Genomic DNA, 24594 nt, shown 5'->3' with positions numbered 1-24594 from the left:
TATTTCAGTCTGTGTAGCTTTGTCTTGATATGTAATCTGCAATAACATTTTTGTTAGTACTAATCACTTCAATTGTAAATGTGAAATTTAATATATTCAAGACTAGTCTCCGAATCTCTTTTGTTGGAACTGAGTTTTGTATTTTCTTTGTTAACCACCAGCGTACCTGTGTATTATCTGTTCGTACAATAAATTTGTTATACACAATATATGGCTCAAATGCTAACAAACATTTATATAATGAACATAATTCTTTCCTATTTATTTCCCATTTTATTTCTGTCTCATTAAATGTACCTGAGTAGTATCTACAATGGTGTTCTATTTTTTCTGCTTCATATCGATATTTAAGTACTCCTCCATAACTATATTCACTAGCATCTGCTTTTACTATGTATATAAATTTTCTATTTTCATCTGCAAATTGTAATTTTGGTAATTCTTTACAAAGTAATTTTATTTTTTGAACTTGTTTTTTATCTTCTTCATTATAGTTATATTCTACATCCTTTTTTAATTTTTTCTGTAGTGGTTTTAAAGTTTCTGCTAATCTTGGAATATATTCTCTTACTTGGTTTACTAATCCTAAAAATGATTGTAATTTCTTTTTTGTATCCAATTCTTCTTTCGAATTTATTATTTTTTGTACTATATGTTGTTGCATTTTTACTCCACTTTTATCTATTTGTATTCCTAAAAATTCTATCTGGTTTTTCATAATTTCAGCTTTCTTTTCGCTTAGACTTATTCCCGATTTTTCTATTATATCTGTAAACTGTTCTAATAATTTTAAATGTTCTTCTTTAGTTTTTGTATATAATAATATATCATCTATGTATACTATACAATTAGATAATTGTTTGAAATAACTATCCATAAAATGTTGATATCTACCTGGTGCATTTTTATATCCAAATGATAATACGTTCCATTCATAAAATCCTTGTGGTACCGTAAATGCGGTTAATTCTTTAGATTCTTCTTCTAACCTTAGATGATAAAATCCCGATTTACAATCGAATTTGCTAAAATAATTATATCCTTGTATTTGCCTTATTTTTAATATCTTATTTGGTATTGGATAATTATATGTTATAGTTTTTGCATTTAAATTTCTGTAGTCAATAACCATCCTACTTTTTCCTCTTTTTTGTTCACTATGTTTATTTACTATAAATGCTGGACTATTATGTTTACTATTACTTTTTTGTATATATTGTTTTTCTAATAATTCATCTATATGCATTTTAAATTCTTTTAAATCGTCAAAATTATATGTTAATGGTTTTTGGGTTATTATGTTATTTTTATCTATTAATTCAATTTTTATAGTAGTTTTATGTTTTTCCCATCCTTTTAATGGATCTTCACTATATAATTGTTCTAATTTTTTCTTAATTATTTCTATTTTATTTATTGAAAATATAGTTATTTCTGTTTTATTTATCGAAAATACTACTAGTTCTATTGTATCTTCAGTATTTTTTATATTTTCTAACTTTTGTGTAATTTTTTCACTTCCTTTTATCCAATCAGTTTGCTTTCTTATTTTATTATTAACTCTTTTTGCTCTTACTTTCTGTTTACATGGTGTTGTAAACCACCAGTCTGTTCTAGTTATTATATGTGGGTATAATTTATCTAAGAACGGCATTCCTAAAAGTATATCTTTTGATGTTAGTTCATAATTATAAATTTCTTCTATTGTTAATATCTTATCCCATACTTGTATTTTTACATTCCTAGCTTTATAAGTAATTAAGCTTCCTTCATTATTAAATCCTTTAACTATTATTGGTGTTTTTAATTTATCCCATTTACTTTCTGGTAAGCAATTATATCTACATAAATTAGCTTCTGCTCCTGTATCTATCATAGACGTATAATATCTACTGTAATATCCTTCTACTACTATCTTCATTAATACATATATTTTCATTTCATGTTAAGGCTCTTCTTAAGAATAACTTCTCTTTGTTATATGTTAAGGTTAATTGTGTATGTTCTATATTATATGGTTTTACTTGTTCTAACCATTTTATTCCTAATATTATATCTGCTTTTTGCATTTCTTCCTTTACTTCGAATTCTATTTTTATTTTTCTAACTCCTATTATTATTTCTTTTTCTGCTATATTTTTACTATTTATTAAACTTCTTGGTAGATCTGGGCACATATCATTATCAGTCTTTATTTCTTCATTTTTTATTAGATATTTTGTTATATAATTTTCTTCTTGTCCTGTATTCAAAAGTATTACATATTCTTTTTCATTTATTTTTCCTATTATGTAATATTGGTTTAAATTACTTATTGAATTTGTTTCATAACTTGTTCTTTTTTATGAGCTTGATGATTCCAGTTTTTCATCAGCTATTCTTTTCGTTATACTTATTCTATCATTTACTATTTAGAAATTTTCTTCTATATCTATGTCTCTATAGCTATAATCATTATAATCTATTGTTTTTACAATTTGTTCGAATGGGCTTTCTATTCGTATTTTGTTAATCTTATTTTTTTCTGTTATTTTATGTTTTGTTGTTAATACATATAGATTTTTGCATCTTGCTGTAAATATTTTACTTCCTGGGGTTAATTCTATTCCTGATATTTTCCAATATAATACGAGTGATTTATCTATATTTTTATCTGTTACCGCTACTGAATAATTTGCACTTATTATAAATTTAAATTTTTGATATATTAGATTTCCTTTTACGGTAGTTATTATACCTTTTTCTATAGGTTTTATAATTCTATCATCTGCTAAATATAATTCTATTGGTGTATCTATTCCTTCTCTAAAACATGCTTTTATTAATATCTCTGTACCTCCAAGGTGTACATATTTTATTGGATCTCCTTTATTTTTTATATCATTTATCTCTTTATTAATTATTCTTTTTGTTACTAGTGGTATACTAGCTTTGCCTTTTGCATATCTGCAGTCTATTATATGTTCTTTTTGGCATACTACATAATATTCGTCCTTTTTCCTAGTAAAAATATTTTTTATTTATGGTATTTTAAATATTTTTTCTACACTTAAATCTAATTCTTTTCCTTTTATTTCATCAAATATGTTACTGTCAAATATTATTTTTTGTTCCGTTCCTTCATCATTTAAATATTCTTCCTTTGTTATTATTTTTATATCTTCTTCAGTCATTTGATTCATCTTTTTCACTATCTATTTCATTATCTATTTCATTATCTGTTTCGTTTTCTGAAATTTCATATATACTATCCTCACTTTCTAATTCATAATCTATATAATCTATCTGCATATATTCTGTATTATCTATTTTTATTTCTGATATTTGTTTATTTTTTCGATTTTTAGGTAATTTACAATCTCTAGCTAAATGACCTATCTTTCCACAATTATAACAAGTACATTCTTTTATAGATTTCTTCTTTCTATATGGTCTTTTGTATTTATAATTTTTTACATAATATCTTTTTCTCGATTTCTTATATTTATATTTTGATTTCTTATATTTTTTATGTCTTTTTCTTTTCTTATAATATCTTTCTTCACATCCAAATTGGGGTGCTATTTTATTTTTGCAACATGCTAAATTTCTTATTAATGTTTTTTCCATTTTTAATTCTTCTCTATATTTTTCACATAAGTTTCTATACCATTGTTGTAAAAATTTTATTCTTGCTCCTAACGTATCTACTATTTTTGCTTCTTCCCAACTTTTTATTATTTTTGAACTAAATGGCTCGGGTAATTTATTAAAATATAATTTTCTTATCTCTTTACTTTCTTCTATACTATATGCTCCTTTATAATAATATTCTTTAAATGCGCAAGTATATTCATCTATATAACACATATTACATATTGCTAATTTTAACATTAAATTCCTATTTGTATCTTTTTCTTCATCTTCTTCTTCTTCGATTGTTGTCGTACTGCCAAATTCATCTTTTATAGCTGTTTCATATTTTTTTAATAGTTCTATAGGTGTTAGTTTAGTTGTTGTCGATGATGTTCCTTCTATAGGTTTATTAGTTCTTAATACTTTCTTGCTATTTTCAGTTAAATTTGAAAACCATAGTTTTACTGATCCTATTAGTGTTCTTTCTATATATTCTGGTGCATCTGTTATGTTTATATTATTATCTAATAATTGTTTTGTCATATATCCTATCCATAATTGTATTATTTTTTCTGTATCTATTACACAGTCTAGGCCTAAAAAGTTATAATTTTTATTAACTATTTGTTTTGGTGTCCATTTGTCATATTCATTATATTTTTTAAACTTACTCTTATAATATATAGGTTTTCTTATTTCTGCTGTTTTAGGTATTATATTTTCATCTTCTTTTTTATCAAGAGTATTTATTTCTGTGTGGGTACTTTCTAAGTTTTCCTCATTAATTTCTTTTTGTTTTTCATTGATTTCTAAATTTTTTGTATTTGTTAATATTTCTGTATATGTTTCACTATCTTCTGAATCATAATTATCTGTCTCTTCAACTTCTATATTATTTATTTCTAATTCTTTGTTTCTTATTTCCAATTTTTCCTTAAATTGATTTATCTCGTTCAGTAATTTTTGTTCTCTATCTTTCTCTTCTTTTTCTTTTTGTCTTTGTTCATACAGCTCTTTTAACATTTGTAGTTCTTTTTCTAATTCAGCAATCCTACTATTTTTAGTTTCTTCTATTTTTCATAATTCTTCCGTAGTTTGTTGTTTTATTTTTTCTATTTCCTTTTTCCTATCTATTTCTTCATTTTCTCTTTCTATTCTTACCATTGCTGTCAATTTATCTTTTAATTTTAATTCTTCTTTTTCTAACATTAGATATAAATATTCACCTATTTTCTTATATCTTCTTCCTAGATTAGAAAATACTATTTTTATTTTTAATCCTTCGTGGTTTTCATATATTTTTTCATCTATTATAAATTCTTCTTTGTTCATTTTATTGTGAATAGTTCATGTTGATATATATATTCTAAACTATCTATTTGTGATTCTAATTTTGATATTACATCTTTTTGTGTATCTATTGAGTTTTTACTAACTCCGGTAAATATATTATAATGTAGTCTTTTTATTCTTATTTTTAATTCTTTACGTTTTTCAGAAATAATTTGTTTTAATTCTTTGTATTGTTGTACTTTATTTATTTAAACCATATTTATAATATATTGGCGGATATCTAAATCTAATTTTATTATAATTAGGTAGTATGTGTTTCATTCTCCTAGATTTTAAATGGATTATTAATTTTGATTCAATACTAGATATTAATGTAATTAAGTAGACTAATCTTTGTGGGTTTTCTTTTGTTTTATTTAGACTTATATATTCTGAATAATTACTAATTAAAGATTCTTTAATTTTTCTAAAAGCTTCTTTATTTTTAAATGGTCTTCTCATAATTAATTTAAGAATTTATAGGTAAATTTTGATGATAACTCTAACATATATCTTACTTCTGTATTTTTTAAATTACTGGGCTCTGATACCATTTGGAGGGGGGTGCAGATATCTGAAGTATATCTGACGTATGAAATAGATTCATTAGGTGTCTAGTGAATCTATTTTTCTTTGTGCGTGGATATTTCTTAAATTTTGTTTCAATATCTTTTAATCATCTATGTGTGGTAAAGGATAAATTGGAACATAATACATTTTCAAGACTGTTTTTGGCTTATATAGATCCCAACAATATGGTCCCTTGGTGAAATTCTTGCTATCCAAGACCGAACAAGCATATGCACAAGGTATCTTATCCAGTTGCAATGCGTGACATGAACATGTTTTTTCCTTGAGGCAAACAATAAAATATTTTTCTCTGTCAAGCACAGTGTAAACATACTCTGTGGCTGGTACAACTTGTTATTATTTTAAAAAAAATAAATTTAGTCAAATGCGAATATATAAATGTATTACTACAAACAGATTCGAAATGTATATTTGATTTTTTGGAACACAGCTGCAAAATACAAATACACATATTGCTTACTGCATATGTATTTTTTTACTTACTGCATTGTTGTACTTATAAATACAACTACAAATAAATTCATACCAACAAATATCACAAATATACATATTGCTTGCTACATATGTATTTTCTTACTTACTGCATATGTGTGCTTATAAATACAACTACAAAAATATTCATACCAACAAATACCATAAATATACATATTACTTACTGCATATGTATTTTGTTTCATGACAGAGATTAATGCATATGTATTTAATAGATAACATTGATTACTGCATAGTGCTTACTGCGTATGTAGTTTTTGAAAAAACAAAGAACATTGATTATATTAATTTTTTGTTAAAGCACATACGTCCATAGCTATTTATGCATACAGCTACAAATAAATTCAGACCTACAAATGCCACAAATGTAAATGATCATATCGTCATACGAGTACACGCTACAATTACATACACAACCAAAATGTCCCATTGAAAATACAATTACAATATATTTGTACAACGTAAAATACAGACATAGCCACAACATTCATATTCGAACAAAACCAAAATATCCATAATCGAACCTTACGAAAATACGAATATAATCTTAAATTTCGAGAATCAGAACTCCAAAAATTCGAGTTTGTGCATTTTGAAAAATAATTTTTGATCACTATATTGTTCGATCAGTTCAATTTATTATTGCATTACTTTTTTTTTCGAAATTCGTTTATAAAATACTCAAAATAACGAAGAAACAAAAAATTTGAACGAAGCATTAGTAATTGCTCAAAAAAATTGAACGAAATAACAGTAATGATTCAAAAATAATTCAGAACGAAATTTTTTGATCGATTTCAAATAACTGATGAAATTCATATAACCGTAATTCAGAATTTTTTTTGATTGATTTCAAACAACTGATGAAATTCATATAAGAAAATAATATTATGATTAAATACCTCCAACAACAGTAATGGTTTAATTTGAATTTTCGCAGATATTGAAGAGAAGAAGTTTCAGTTGAATTTGATTTTGATTTTTTTGGGATGAAAAAGATCATGTGAAACTGAAATTTGAATTTGAATTTCGATTGGTAACAAATAACGAAAATCACGTTAATTAAGATGTACTACTGAAAAAGGAATCTCCACATTTAATTAATGGATAATTATACCATATTTAACTCAACTTATTTGATTTAAATATGAGCAGTAAAACGATTTATATATGTATTTTTATAGCAATAGTTTCTTCAAATACAAAATACAACTTGCTAGCTTAAGTAATTATAAAAGTGTTGTTATGAATCTCATAATTATGATCTTAAGTATGTTATTTATGAATTTTTCCCAGAAGAAAAATATACATGTTAGGATGATTATAGGATTATACGTGCTAAAGTAATTGACACTAAAAATTAAATAATAAAATAAAAAAAGACAAAACAAGAAGAAGGAGGAGGAGGAGGAGGAGGAGGAGGCAGTAGCGGCCGACGAAAAGGCCGGAACGGCTATTTTGGATTGTCAAATCAATGGTTATTTTTGATGGAAATAATTTCAACTGACAGGTAATTTGTGTCCTTTCGCCAAAAAAGTACACTATTAAAAATCTTACACGTGTTTACCCAATAGATTATATTTTTTCAAAATTCTATCGTGAAAAAATTCACTAATCAATATGGAAAAGTCTTACACGTTTTATACAACACTTCAAGAGTCACAAATTCTTTGTAATTATTCTTCAACTTCTTGTGGTCGGTTTTATTTTGTTTATTAATTCTCTGAAAATTCAGTATATTAGGGTATGACTTTATACACTTGCATAAGAAAATTATGATTTCAATAATGAAGTCCTAAAGTCAAACATTATTGTAGCAATTATGATTTATTTGACTTGAAACTTTCTAGATCATTTGAACATCATGCGAGAAGACATTAACTTATTCCATGCATCCCACTTTAATTGCATCATAGACTAAAAATTACTTCTAATTGATAAAATAGTTTATAATAAAATTTACTGTTAGATACTTTCTTCCGTCATTTAAGAATCAGATTAAGTTCATTTAATGGTAACCAAACACACCATATATATACATACTTACACGTATAGATATAACTGAAATTATATGGAGATTATAATATGAGTTGAAGGTTTAGTGAAAATAATTTCTTTATCTTTGATACATGAATAAGGTTTACGTACACTCTATCTTTTTTAAACTTCATTTTATAAAATTCTATGTTGTTATTACTGAGCTTTAAATTGTTACTGAAACTATGTCAGTTTTAAATTTATTATCTAATCCCCCCTCCTCCCCCACCCCACCCACTCAAGAAAATAAAGAAAGAAAGAAAGAAAATAAATTTATTAAAAATATTTATTATTATTTAAACTCCATAATATAATCTCTTTATTATAATTTCAATATAATTTATTCTCTAATTAGACAAACTCTTACTATATATTAAACTAATATTGAATAAGTATACATACCGACTTCCACGATCACAAAACATCTTATTTAGACCGCATAAAACGGCATTATGTCCACCTTTAAAGAATTACAACAAAGTATAGACAAGCTCCACGTTTTGACATTTTAGAAAAGAAGAAAGTAATTAATGGTCAACATAACAAAGTATTCAAATTTATGTGAGCTGAGAATTTATCAAAAATATATGTATATCTTCAGAAGATTAAAATGAGGTTGTTGTACACCACTCTTTCTCTTGTCTCATTTGTAGAAAGTACACTTGATATATTGTTACTATTGATGTTATTGTATAAGAAAATATTCATATACATTCATTGATTTTTTAACAAAAAATCCTTCTCTTTTAATTTTGTTTTAGAAAAATGAGAAAGTGTCGTAATTATGAAAACACACTTATTAACAATTAATGGTAGGGTTGTCGACATCGAGTCGTAACTGATAATTCAACATAGTTAATTGATTTATTGGTAACAGATTTATATATATAATAAATGATAGTAGTTAATTTAAAATTAAGCTATGTGAGATCTTGATAACTAGTTACTTGACATTTTATAATTAAAAATTATTTTATTAATTATTTAATAGTATTTCATATCTATATTATCTATAATCTATAATACATTAAAAGCCTGAAGGCCCTTTGAAAAGTGAATTGAACTTTTTGCCCTTCATTAAATAGTTCGCTTTAGACAAAACTGTCTTTTATCCCTTTCCCTCTAATAAATTCTATAAAATAAATATACTAAATTTTCCTAGAAACACCCGTTTTTTTTTTTTTGTAAAATTTTCCTTACCAAATTTAGCTACTTTGGTTCCTACTTGATTTACAATTAAATCCAACCTTTTTTTGGTTCCTACTTGGTTTACAATTAAATCCACTCTTTTTTTTTTTTGTAAAATTTGCCTTCCACCGTTTTTCATTTTTAAAAATTCAATTTGGTTCCTACTTGGTTTACAATTAAATCCTTTCCAAATTTGGCTATAATTTTTTTAATCCTATTTGATTTCTACTTAATTTCTTGCAACCAATAAACATACGGCTTTTCCAGTCTTCTATATAAACAACTGTCATCTTTCATTGTTTTTCGTCTCATCATAGTTTCAACAATTTTATTTTCAGGTTTTTGATCGTTGTATCATCTCTCCCTTTTTACATTGTTAATTTAAACACAATATTACTTGCTATGCCAACTTAAATTGCTTAGTTTAATTTAATTTAGTGTGTAGCTTAATGTGACCTATTAATTCAATATATTATGAATTCTATGTTGTTATCGTTCTATGTGTCATTTTAATTATTATAATTTCTGTTGCTCATAACTAACTTCTTTATCTACCTGCCTACCAAGAAGATTCACATATTCAGGTATCATTCTTCTCATGTCACAAATTTACCTCTATTATGAAATTTTACGTTCTTATTGTTCTAACTTTTATTTTCTTAAAGATTATTTAATGGATCCTATTACCGAAGTTGTGAATATCAACACTTTGAAGCCAAGGGATTATATCTGGATGATCAAAGTCTTGATCATCGGAAGCGGACCAACGAAGCCGTTTAAGAATGGGGGCGGTTCTCGAAAAATGGTGATATTAGTTGATGAAGAGGTAATTAAATTACTCTTGAATTAATTTATCCCACTTGAAAAGCGGAACAAAATAATGTTAGGTTTAGTGAAACGACTACACGTTATTCTTTTTACATTTAGTAGTTGGTCGTTCTATAGCTATTTACTGGTAACTAAAAGTAACCTCATGATTGCTTCACACACATCAACAAATACATATTTCTCACTTTCTGTTTTACTCTTATATCTATCAATTTCATGTATGCTTTTTTTTTTCAGGGTACAAAATTAATGGTACACTTTTCAATGAACATATTGAAACGTTTGTACATTCTTTACAGCAATCCAAAGTTTGCTATATCATAAACGGTCGCATTACTGGGGTCAATCCTAATTTTCAATCCGTTAATAAGGACATTGAACTTGGATTCTTAACCTCCACTATAGTTCAAGAATGTCACAACCCTTTTTCTACATTTTCTTTTTCTAAGAATTTTGTTTCATTCGAAGATGAAAAATTGCATACCAAAAAAACAATAGTAGGTAATTCCTTTAACTTTCGTCAAGTAATTACCATTGTCATAAATTCAACTTTTTACTATTATTTATCTACTCATACATACTTAATATTTTTTTTAGATATATTTGGCATCTTCGTCAGTTCTACGTTGTTCACAAAAGGCACAATCCGAAGAGAAATAGTACTTATGAATGAAGAGTAAGTTAAACTTAATTTTTTTACGAAACGAAAGTGTTTGTATAATACATAAACTGTCTTATTAATTTACTAATTTAATCTTATTTTCTTTGTTTGAAAAATAAAGATGCGATAGAAAAACTATCACATTATGGGGCGAATTCTCTGAAATAAATGACGCGTTGCTAGAAAAGTTATCTGTAGAAAATTCTGTCGTGGCATTTTATGATTTAAGGACTACATTATATCAAGGTAGGTACTATCTTAGCAATTACAACATTTACACTAAATACTGTCTTATTTTCTTCTCCTAACATTTTATGTTGCAGGAAATTTTGGCCTATCTTCTACCTATGTCAGTAGTATGTGGGTGGACCCCACATTTGAGAAAGTAACGTCTCTCTAAGAATGGTAATATGTCTATTCATATTCATGCAAACAAATTATAGTAGACTACTTTTATTATAATACACTAAGTAACAAACATGCAGGTCTATTTCCCAGAAGAAAACTCATAATGATATTACTTTACTGCCAACTAAACAAATTAAAAAGGCCAAAGAAATGACAATTGATGAAATCGCAGATTGTTTACCTTGTGATAAAGAGGTACTATTTTCAACTACAATAATTTAATGTTTTATTTTTGTCTTAGTATGACGCCTAACTTTTCTTTCTTCTCAGTAGGTTAAGTATGGCAAATCTACCGCAACTATATGATGAATCCTACTATGATTCTTGCACCAATTGCTATAAAAAAGTGAAAATCAATGATAACATTGCCAAATGTCCTAGCTGTCCCACCGAAAAAATTACTTATGCGGACAGGTAACACACATAACAACCATCAAATTACTTTCAGCCATTTGAAAATTCAGAAAATGAGATAAATGTCTAATTTCCACTGACTTTACAGATTTCTTCTAAAAGTTGATGTATTTGTTGGGAATGAACGTTGTTCCATTACATTGTTTGAGACTGCAAAATACTTGGCTGGTTGCGATGTTACAACATATAAGCAATCAATTTTGGAAAAGGTCATATTACACTATTCTTTAACAATTATCAAGCACTAAAATAATCTGTTTTATTTTAAATTCAATGGATTATCCTTTGCTTAATTAATACATTCTTTTCATTGATACAAAAAGAGGAATCCTCATTTTATCAGAACTTCTTGCTAAATATAAAAAAAGGCTTCACATTTCTTATCAAAATTGATGCAAAAAGTGAAGGAGATCGAGCAGGCAGGCGCTTCATTGCAGAAGAAGTCCAAGAAGTTAAAAAGATTGTTACAATTGACATAGTAGATGAAGACGTCAACTCAGAAAACTCAGTCAACGGAATCAGAAAAAATGAAAACCCTGATGACACATTGTCTCATAAAAGAATCAAATTAGAAAAGGATTAGTCTTTTTTTTTCTCTAGGAATAGGTTAATATTTTTTCATCCTCGATAGTTAATAGGTAGTTCTTCATTCTTTGTTCTTTTTCCTGTTCTAAACGCTAAGCAAATTCTGTTGGCATAACAAATAATATTGATTATTAGATCTTTATCTAACTTCATATAGCTATACACTATTTATTTTCACTTACTTATAATATGTTTTTAACAGCTTATTCTATATCGCAGGTTATTATTCGTTAAGCACATGGCACAAGGTAGCTTTTAAAATTAATTGATGCATATAATACTTTAATCCATTTTTCATCACTTTTTATCACTTTAATAAATAATTTTATTATTTTTTCTATATAGATCAAGCAAAAGTTAATAAAGTTATTCGAATGCATAACAAATATATTGTTGCACTTGCAACAAATTTAAATGCTGCAATCAACAATTCTGATGAACAAGAAGATTCAGGTACCCACTTTAAGTTTAAATCTTCTATAATATAGTTTTGACTAGATAGAGAAAACACATAAAAAACAGTAAACTTAGCTCTCTACTAATAACAATAAATTCACTCCTTTACAAAATAGAAACACATTTACCAATAATAAAAAATTAACTAGATGTGCATTACTAACCTCAAAGAAGATAAGGGAACCCTTTTAGTGTAGAGATTTTGTTTTTGCTAGCAGCTAAGACCTACAAAAAAATATGCGTACTATAGTTTCTAACCATACAAGCAGCAATAAGGAACAAAACATGAAAATGAGATATTGACCTATAACCGAGGTTGACTGGCCATTGAAAGAAACTTCAACTTATTCTGAACAATAAGTTATTACTACTGCATAATAACATGTATCTTCTCATCGTCCAAATTTTCACCATTCAACTCTTTGTCCTGCATATTCAACTTAACATTCCCCTCAAGATCGTTGTTCATCTTCTCTAATACCATGAATGAATAGATCACCATCATCAATATCATCCCCAATCGTCTCAACAAATTATCCTTCACTGTAAATATCACGATTACAAATATTTTCACCCAACCAAAAATACTTAAAAATTCATGTTCTTTCATAATAACACCTTTCTCAAAATTCGCTTTTACCTTTTTTCCTGAATGATTTGGTAGAAAGATTACATTCTTTTTAGAGACCAATTAAAAGGGACCCAATTATGCAGTATATACCCTTTCTGCATATAGAATGGCTGATTATCAAGTTAGAAACTTTCTACACTAAAAGGGTAATTTATAATGTTCAAAAATTTTCAAGTCAAAAACTTTGACAATTATGCAGTATATCACAATTAATGTCCCTTACATATGCAGTATTATCAATTTAGATAGTTGGGCCATTTTGTGATTTTGAAAAGTCCGAGCAACTTAACCTGCAAGTATATTGAGCAAATGAACATACAGAAACCACAGATGTTTTGATGGAATCCCAATTCCCAGAAACTTCCTTAAAGCTAGATATCTTCTCAACTTTTTTTGCAGGAGTAATTCAACTTTTTTGAGTAACATTAATCTTTTTTAAAAAAATTACTAACTGTGATCACAATTTAGACGGTATAAATTTATAGGAGCTAACTATTTTTTGCACTTGCTGCATCTTCTTGATGCATATCAACCAATCACTTCATTGGAAAAAAAGGTCTCTACTGTCTACGACGAACACTTGAGCCAAGGGTCTTCCAGAAATAGTCTCTCTACCTCTCCAAGGTAGTGGTAAGGTCTGCGTACACTTTACCTTCTCCAGATCTCACTTGTGGAATTTTGAGATTTTACTAGGTATGTTGTTGTTATTGTACTGTACGAAAAAAGAAAACTACAGAGTCACAACTGCAATATCTTCTTCTTCTTCTTCTTTTTCTTCTTCTTCTTCTATTTCGAGGGGTGAGGGAGGGCATAGGTGAGGATAACATTTTAGCATATAAAACGAGCACCAACGTTAACCATGAGTTCAAAAAAGAGGTCCTAATTAGAACCATAATAAGACACAATGATGAAACATAAGAATAAGATATCACAGTACATACTTCTACAACCCATTTCGTGCACCTACAGACTCTTTTTTAGCTGATAATTAGCACTAGATCCCAAAAAAGTAGTTTCCTATGTATCATGAGACGTTTAAGGTTAAAAAATATATAATTACCTGATCTGCCACTGCATATAAAATAGCAATAATACATGGTAGACAGCAACAAAAAATAATTCTAATGAGACATACCACGACAACACATATAACAATAAAGAACAGATCGAATGCTAGAAATGTGAGACAAAGCCTGCAAAGAACCCAAATAAACATCCCAAGAAAGTAAATAACAACAAATACAGAGACCAGAGATTCGCTTGGGACAAACCAGTAAATTGAGGTGCATCATAGGTTAACAACAATGAAAAGTATCAAAAATGAAGAAGAATAACTACGTACCCAGTATATTCCCACAAAGTGGCTATGAAAACTGAATAATACAAAACTAACCAGCACTTTCTGTGGATTCTTTCTGTGAATCCAGGGGTAAATGCATGCCTTTTGTCCCGTGCTGATACATATTAGCTCTGTCACATAATCTACCAACAACACAAATCACCGCTTCAATCTTGTCATTGCAGATCTTTAAAATGCAAAATGATAACATATTTATCAGATTCGTCCAATTTTGAATCAAACTGAATGTAGTGTTTACTTCTTTTTAAAGGTACTAAAAGGACTGAGTCCATAGAAGATCTCGATATTGAAGAAACAAGTCCAACAAAAAGACGTAAAATCTATTGGTTCCTAAAGGCTTTATCGTAAAGGTGTGAAATTAAAGGTAATGCAATACTATTTTATTAATTTAAGTTACTTACATTCTATTTCTGGTCGCTTTATTATTTATTAACATTTCTAACATTTTACACAACAAATTTAGGTGAAATTGACTACATACCATCAATACCGTGTATTCAAAAGTTAGAAAATGTTCCTGAATGCACTTATTGTCATGTTATGAGATTTCAACACGAGACTCCAATATTTTATTGCGACAGTGGATCAATAAAACTTGCAAATACTGTAGTTCCAACTCAATTATATGATTTATTCTTCTCTAAATCTAAAGTAGCAGAAGAATTTCGTAGACACATTAGAGCATATAACAACATATTTGGATTTACATCTTTTAGTGTTAAACTTGACAATGATCTGGCATCTTCGCGAAAAGGAGTTTATACATTTCGAGCAAAGGGTCAAGTATATCATGATCTCCCCTCATTACTACCCCATGATAATAATTCATGTTATTTTCAAATGGACTTTTTTGATACAGAAAATGAGTCACACAATAGGATTTCAAAAGTCAAAGAAGCTAATTTATCTGAGGAAGTTGTCGCAATAATTAAACAAATAATGGAGGGCAATCCTTATGCACAATTGTTACGCCAGCTACAGGATCACTCAAACTTTAAGAATTTAGAAATTTGAATTGCTTCCACTGCTAAATTAGATCAACGTGTCTATAATAAACCATCAGTAGATCAAGTTGCTGCAATTTGGATAGACGGAAACAACTCCAATATACCATTTGATCGAGAGATTATTGTTCATGAACATTCGGGTAATATTCATAGAGTTAAACATTATTATGGATGTTATGATCCACTTTAGCATCCTTTGCTTTTTTCAAGTGGTGAAATAGGCTGGCACCAAGGAATAGGAAAACAATATAAAATAAGTAAAGGTAAGTGTGGAACTGAAGTTGCAAGCCTCAACCAGAACAACCCTACATTTGTGTCCGTTCATGGGGTGTTTGACAATGAGCAATAAGGTAAAGTTTTAAAACAAAATCTCTTAGAATTGTGTACTTACAACTTCCATATCAATATATTTAAAAATATTTTGCAGGTGTACAATGTGGAGCTAAAAATTGTGTCTCTTGTAGAGAGTACTATTGATATAAGTTGCAAATACGCAGTGGACAAAACACAATAATACTATTATGTGGGCGATTGTTTCAATAATTTGTTGTTGACATGTACATCAAGCTAGAAACTACTCGACTTGAATATTTTAGGTTTGAGAAATTAAATTTTAGCAGGGAAATATTGCAAGGCATAGTTGATAGTATTATGGCTGGAGAAAGCAGGGGCTCAAAAGTTGGTCAAAGAATAATACTTCCTGCATCATTTGTCGGAGGTCCTAGGGACATGCGTCGTAGATATATGAATGCAATGGCTTTGGTTCAATATTTTGGAAAACCAGATTTGTTTATCACAATGACATGTAATCCTGATTGACCAGATATCCAAGAAAATTTGGTAGAAGGGCAATTTGCTCAAGACAGACCAGACTTGGCGACTAGAGTTTTCAGATCAAAGTTACAAGATTTAAAAGATCAAATCTTCAAGAAAAAAATATTTGGGCCTATTGCAGCATATGTTTATGTGATTGAATTTCAGAAAAGAGGCCTACCACACATTCACCTTTTATTAATACTGGAACAAAGATACAAGATGACATCACCAGATGATTATGACAAGTTTATTTTCGCTGAACTTCCTAATAAAGAAGAATTTCCAGATTTGCATGACTTGGTTATCAAACATATGATGCATGGTCCATGTGGAAAAAAATATCCAACAAATTCATGCATGAGAGATGGTCAGTGCAAGAGTCATTATCCTCGACCATTTAGTAATAAATCAATACAAGGAAAGGATAGCTATCCTATTCACAAGAGGTGAAATGATGGAAAGAAAGAAAAGGTTTGAGGCATGCCAATGAATAACCAATTGGTTGTTCCATATAATTCTTATTTACTGAGTAGATATAATTGTCATATCAATGTTGAGTCTTGTGCAGGGGTAAAAGCAATAAAGTATCTTTACAAGTATATATATAAAGGACATGATAGGTGCGCTATTTATATCGAATCAGATGATGGAGAAAAAGTCGTTGATGAAATTAAGAGTTTTCAGGATGCACGTTGGGTTGCTGCACCAGAAGCACTACGAAGAATTTATGAATTTGATCTAAGTGAAATGCAGCCTCCGATCATTAACCTTCAACTACAACTTCCAAATAAACAAACAGGTAAACAATTAGGATTCCTTAAGCTATCTGAATTCTACATCATTACCCTTCTGATAAAATAGTCATAAAATTCAAATTGTAATAAACTGTTTTTAGCTATGAATTTATAATGAAAAGAAATACAAAAAATTATGTTGTATGGAATATTTTGTTAATCTTTTTAATATTATCTGTTCACATTGTAGTGTGCTATTGGAGCAACCAAAATTTGAAAAACTTTGTTGCCTAGGAATATGCCTCAAAAACCATGCTTACCAAGTATTTTCACAAATGTTCAATAGACAACGAAGCACGTAAATACATATACAAGGAATTTCCAGAGTACTATGTTTGGAACGCTCAGGGTAAGATTTGGAAGCAAAGAAAAACAAGATCAGTAATTGGTCGAATTGCTATTGGTAAACACGACCACTCTTAATATTTGTAACTGTTCAAATATCATTTATTTACTCTTTCTTCTTTAATTCACAGCTAATCCAGCAGAAGGCGAAAGGTATTATTTGAGATTATTATTGAATCACTTACAAGGACCGACTTCCTTTCAATACTTGCTAACTATTAATAGAAGGTTGTGTAACACGTTCAAAGAAGCTGCAAAAGAACGAGGTTTGCTCAAGTCAGATAACAACATTTCTGAATGCTTACGCGAAGCTGTCGTCTTCAAAATATCATCGGCTCTTAGAAATTTATTTGCAACAATATTGGTTCATTGTAATCCGAAGAATGTTAGAAAGCTATGGGATACATATTATGGTGGCATGTCAAAAGATTTTAAGAGAATACACAAAATTCTCCTACTGCTCAACTTCAATACACACTGAAAAGCATAAACCATTTCTTAGAGAGCATGGGTAAGAGAATTGAAAATTATGACATACCTAGACTTGAAAAAAGTATGGATGATGGAATTATATCAGAATGCAGAAAAATAATGGAAGAAAAGTCTATAATAGTGCCTTCAGAAGATTTGATTGCACAAACAAAGCTAAATCCCGAACAAGAGTAAGCATTCAAGATTATATTGCAAACATTAGAATTTGGCCAATCAGGATTATTCTTTGTTGATGGACCCAGAGGAATCGGAAAAACGTTCCTATATCGTGCATTACTTGAAAATATCAGATCTAGGAGCATGAAAGCATTAGCGACAGCAACAAGTGGTGTAGCATCGACTCTTTTATCGGAAGGTCGTACGGCTCATTCTAGGTTTAAGATACCGCTTCAGATAACTGATACAACAGTCACACGCATGTTAAATCAGAGTGGTGGAGCTAAATTGATAAAAAAAGCCAAGCTGATTATCTGTGATGAAGCACCTATGGCTAGCCATTGGACAATTGAAATCGTTGATAGGAGCTTCAGAGATATACTGGATTTGACGCACCCTTTGGTGGAAAAGTAATGGTTTTCGGAGGTGATTTTCTTTAGGTATTACCAGTAATTCCAAAATCTACAAGGTCTAAAATGGTAAATGCAAGTTTGGTAAATTCGTACTTGTGGCATCATATGAAAAAGATTAAGTTAATAAGAAATATGAGGGCGAGAACAGATTCATCATTTAGTGAACTCTTACTATGCATAGTAACGGGGAGGAGCCTACAATCAGAGATGATTTGGTACTACTTTCAAAATAATTAGTTATTGAAACTAAGAGTGATGGTACTGGAATAGATGGTTTAATAGAGAAAATATTTCCAGGGTTGAATAAAAATGCTGATTTTGCAAAATACATGACTGAACGTGCTATCCTAGCTAGCAGAAATGAATATGTTGATCAGCTAAATGAAATGATTTCCAGATTTCCTGGTGAAAGCAGAACGTTTCTTAGTTTTGATTCTGCTGAGGATGATACCAACAACTACTATTAGGAAGATTACTTAAATACTCTAACACCAAACGGTCTACCTCCACACAGGTATCTTCTTCCATAGTTAGTAATATACAATTGTATTATAGATATCAAAATTCTATCTAATAACAACAATTAGAAATATTTCAATGCTCGAGCAATATAGGATAAAACCAAGCTACTAAAAGGCTATTGAGAAAAATTAAGTGACATTCTTTTACCTAGCTATCGAATTGTTTTGCCAAGAATGGATCAAACTCCCAATATCCGCTTCATAGCATGATGGATTTTGCTCATAGAAATAATATTGCCTTCACTAGAGAAGCCATAATATCAATAAATTCGCTATAATTCTCAAGGACCATGATCTGAAGTGTAACAAAATAGTCATAATGAGCAAAAATTGTTGTAACATATAAGGTAATGCAAATTGAATATAAAGTAACACAATATAATTATGCAAAAAGTATATAAGGATCACAATAATACAAATTAATCTAAATGTCTGTATACAAATTATAAAGCCTTGAAATATAAAAATCATAAGACATTGGTTATACTGGAATATGTTCTAATTTGACTTAACTGACTGAATTTTACAGTGAAGTAAATGTCCGTATACAAATGTTAAAGCCTTGAAATATAAAGATCATAAGACGTTGGTTATACTGGAATATGTTCTAATTTGACTTAACTGACAGAATTTTATAGTGAAGTAAATGTTTGTATACAAATGCTAAAGCCTTGAAATATAAAGATCATAAGACGCTGGTTATATTGGAATATGTTCTAATTTGACTAAACTGATAGAATTTTACAGTGAAGTAAATTGATAAATTGTAGCATTTATTAAAATATCTTTCACTTATATGCAAATTGGTGTTGAAAAAAATGTGCCTATCATATTACTGAGAAATTTAGATGCTTCCAACGGCTTATGCAATGGGACAAGAATGATATGCAGAGGTTTTGAAAATAATGTCATATGTGCAGAAATAATGATAGGCCAAAATGCTTTCAAGCATGTCTTTATTCCACGAATTCAGCTATCACCTCCCGAAAATGAAGGTTATCCATTCAAATTCATTAGAAAATAATTTCTAGTGCGATTATGCTTTTAAATGACGATAAACAAATCACAAGGACAAGCAATACCAACTGTTGGACTGTACTTGCCGCAACACATTTTTTCACATGGTCAGTTATATGTTGCACATTCAAGGGGAATATCAATGACAACAACAAAGATTTTGGTCAGGATGGAACAGCCTAAGCGAAGAAAAGGGACATACACCAAAAACATCATCTATAAAGAGATATTAGGTTAGTTAGAATACATGAAAATGCATGATACGAATTTTTTATACACTTCCAAATATACTATAACTCACTCACGTCAATTATTCTTTTTTGTAGGTTCAGAAGATACGCAGTGTTGATAGGAATACACTTACACAGTGTTGATAGGAATACACTTGCACTTTGAAAGATCTTTAATCTAACGAAAACTAATTTAGAATCAGCGTGTTACTGAGAACTAAATTCAAACAAGCCTGCAGTGACTTGATTTTAATTTTTTCCTTATGAGTTCAGTAGAAAATAGATTATTGGTTCCCCTCCACAGTTTTGCACATGTTTATTAGTATTAATATTAGTATTTTTATTACTATAATCATATAGCTAGCATCGAAGAAATAGACTATGTATGCATGTGTAAAGTATCGGTGGCCCCTATGTTCTATCCAAACTTAGACGTTTTAAAGCAGCTTTAAATATTTACATATACTAGCATTTTCGCATTAAAAGGGATTCAACTAAAGGGTTCATACCTTTGAAGAGAATCATTGGCACGGTCTCTGCCTTTCATGAAGTAGACATTCAAATTTAACATCCAACCTATTGTCGGCACTTCATGAGCATATTCCCCATTTCCAAACACGTCCATATTAAAACCATCAAGGTCACTTTTGTGCTTTGCTAACAGGTCTATCAACTCCCTATAGACTTTCTCCCAAACCATTTTTCCTAAGAAGTATGCACCTTTAGAGAAAACTTGCTGACCACTTTGCCTTTTTGCGGCCATTTTTCTCCAATTTTTAGAAAGTTTGGGTTTACACCATGAACATTGCAGACGACAGACCTGGGTAAATCCTGTGTAATAGGAGAGAGGATGTGATTTGAACTGTCATTATATATAATTTAAATAGAATATTTATACAATGAATGGTTAATAGGTAGTAAAGAAAGAAAACTGACCTAGCAGCAGTATTGAACCCCACTGCAACCATGAACATCAGCCCATTCACTGCCATGCTACAAATAAAAAAGTAAAAAGATACTATTTAGTTCATTGGCAAGTCATTTTTAACTTTTCATGACAATAGAAGTGGATCCACAATTTAAAGCTCAGTGTATGCGTGTAGAGTACCATTGCAATCATTTCTCCCTAGCGACAAAGGATCAAAAATCTGTATAAATACATTTATCAAAAAATAGTATATATGTATGGTTTGAGTAGAAGGCAATGGGTGTAAAATATTGGCCAAGAATATCTGGTTCACTTGAATCACAGACCCTCAGTAAAAGGTCTACAGGTTGTGTTTCTTTTAGCTGTTCATACAGAAATAGGTATACCACCTGAAATTTTTATCACCTTTGCGAGCAGTAGGGGTGCTTTAGAGCCTCATCAACACTTCGTCGATCTTCCTGAAATAAAAGATGCAGTCCAACATAATATAGAATCAATAGCCCAAAACACAAATAGACAACATATGCATCAAATTTAGGTTTTATCATTGACTGTTTAAAGACAGCTTACAGTATTCCATTGTAATAATTCACGTACTAATCGCAATGCCCATATTTTTGGAAACCTGCAACAATCAAATAATATTTGAGCTGGCGATTTGAAACTTTGTTGTGTTCCTCGGTCATCATTCATCAGCCTTACACAAAAATCAGATCTTCAACCAAACAGTTAGAAGTTAGTCGATGCGATACCTTTCTTTTATTGGACCTATTAACTTGTAATAGTCCAGAAAACCTTGGAGCCTTGCATTTTCACGAATAGTGAGAACTCTATCTTATAATGGATGTATTATGGTTTGAAATGAGTACAAGAATAAAAGACAAGGCTTTAGGATGATACAATCTAATTCTATGGATTTAATAAGATGGAAAAGATAAAAAGATGCCGATTATGTAGTTCAACTCTCGTCACAACTGTTGGGATAGTTTCATCCCACCACAAACGACCAAACGGTCTGCATATGTAATATGTCACACAATTAAAAACAGTATTTAGCAAGATGAAAAGGCAGGTGAAAATGCAAAATGGATATTAAATCAAAAAAATAGTAGATGTATCATTACTTTGAGGAAGTACCACCAACGAACCTTATGGCATACTCAGGGACCTACTGATTTTAAGCATCATAAGATCCAGAAACCAAATAACACAATAACTATGTCATTCTATTAAATATTAATTTAAAAAATCATACCAAAGGCTTCCCTGAAGGTAGCAATATTTTCTCCATATTTGGGTCCCATTCAACTTTTTTATCTGAACTCCAGTCAAGTCCCTGAATTTGCACCCTACAATCAAAGAGCTCAAGAATTCAGCACCATAAGGAGCTCATCACTTAATTACCACCAATGGCATGACAGAAAAAATTTATACCTTCCTCTTGGGAATTTGGCATACACGTTGATGGTCATCGCCATTCAACTAAAGAGGACGATGGCCATATAAAACATTTCCCAGCACCCCTACAAAAATGACCAGACTGTATTAGCAAAACTCATTAATGCAGTGAACATTTCAAGCTCAACATTAGTTACAGCAAGAAACCTCTCAAAATAAGAACTAAATATTGTTTTTAAAGACACTTCTCAGGTGACCACAACATTAAACCATGAGGTGCAACACATACAAAAACATGGAACTAACTGGCACAATTACATTATACCTACACACAGTATGTGAACTCACCATCCCTCCCCATTCTTATAAAATACTAGAAATCAGTTTTGGGCTCATTAGTGTAAGGCATTTCGTCTCTTGGCTCACTGTTCTCCACTTAAAAGGAAAATCACTGAAAGACAAAAGAGACATGTCAAATCTTAGTATTGTTATCAAATGAAGTGTAGGTTGATACTGAATATCCTTTTTGCCTTTTACATTTTATTTCAAATATGCCAGAAGACTATTGCATATTAGTTCAACAACTTACCCTTGATTAAAAAAAGTTAAATTACTGAAGTCATATGTTGATTTTAAAGACTCGAACAATGGACCTACATTTCCATATTATAATGTCTTACTGAATGGAGCCAACAACATATGATTTTTTATACAGCCAAGTCACAATTCAGTATCAATATAAACTTTACAAATTGTGAAAGTGCAGGAACCTTTTCCATTTCGCATCATTAGTACATGGATAAACAAGGTTAGAGATAGAATTGTCCTTAATATACCAAACCAAACAGCGGACAAGAAATATCAAACCAAACAGCGGACAAGAAATAATCTTAGCATATTTTTAATGACCCAAACAAATTGATTTGAGGTCGCTTTGTCAGAAATTTATCCTCTTTGAAATGTACACTTAACCATCTCTGAATTTGTTTAATCAAAGGTTGAATTTTGGACATAAAATATCATAAACTATAATGGCTTGTCAAGAAAAGCTCATACTATAGGATTTCATGGATTGAAACTACCAACCTATTTCCAGATATAGATACACCTCTCAACCTCTGTAGAAGTCTTTTTCTTGCAAATAGTACAACACCAGCAAGCCGCTCATTACCTGCGATTCCCACTATCTTTATGACTTTAAAATTTTAAATGGTGAGTTCAAGTACAATAACCCAGAAAAGAGAAATAAAATCACAATATTTCTATTTACCTGCTTCCATTTTTATTCCATACCTCAAATTCAACTATCTAAGCTGACATGCAAACATTAGAACATTCAAAATTGGCAACATTAAGTATACCTGACACATATTATAGGTAAATATCAAGCAAAACGCACTTAAAACAAGAAATTAAATCAAACATGCAAAGCAAAATGAAGAACAAAAAATGAATAAAATTCTTGATGCAGAGTACCTTGAATATTTTGGTTCCCAATTTGGATCTTCATGACCCATTTGTCAGAACAACCAACATGGTTCCCATTTACATAGATCTGGGTCTATTAAACCTGTATTTTGAGATGGGTTTAAGCTCTTTTTCAAAACTAACATTACTGAAGCATCATCATCTTCACACTCTACACCAAGAATCAAGAATGCACAAATCCCAAGAACAAGAAAAAGTTACAAGCTTTAAGCCCCAAAAGGCCTTCATTTATGTAGTAAAGATTGAGACTTTTTGCCCCAAAAAATTGAAAAAAACAAGACACCAAAGTGAATGGTGTTCATTTCTTTAGTAAAGATTCAAACATTTTAACAAGAAAATGGTAATTAGATTTTCAACTTTATTATAATCAGCATTATTAATAAAAAATTTG

At 29.6% G+C, this 24594-nt stretch overlaps 1 pseudogene; it reads right to left on the bottom strand.

Moving 5' to 3' along the window:
• Positions 1 to 22053: 22053 nt before the first annotated feature.
• LOC107844373 lies at positions 22054 to 23995 on the bottom strand (annotated as a pseudogene).
• Positions 23996 to 24594: the final 599 nt, after the last annotated feature.

Source organism: Capsicum annuum, chromosome 1 (genome assembly GCF_002878395.1).
Source record: "Capsicum annuum cultivar UCD-10X-F1 chromosome 1, UCD10Xv1.1, whole genome shotgun sequence".
In the NCBI taxonomy this organism is placed as follows: domain Eukaryota; kingdom Viridiplantae; phylum Streptophyta; class Magnoliopsida; order Solanales; family Solanaceae; genus Capsicum; species Capsicum annuum.
The sequence above is the reverse complement of the archived record's forward strand: the minus strand, read 5'-3'. Positions and strand labels throughout refer to the sequence as shown.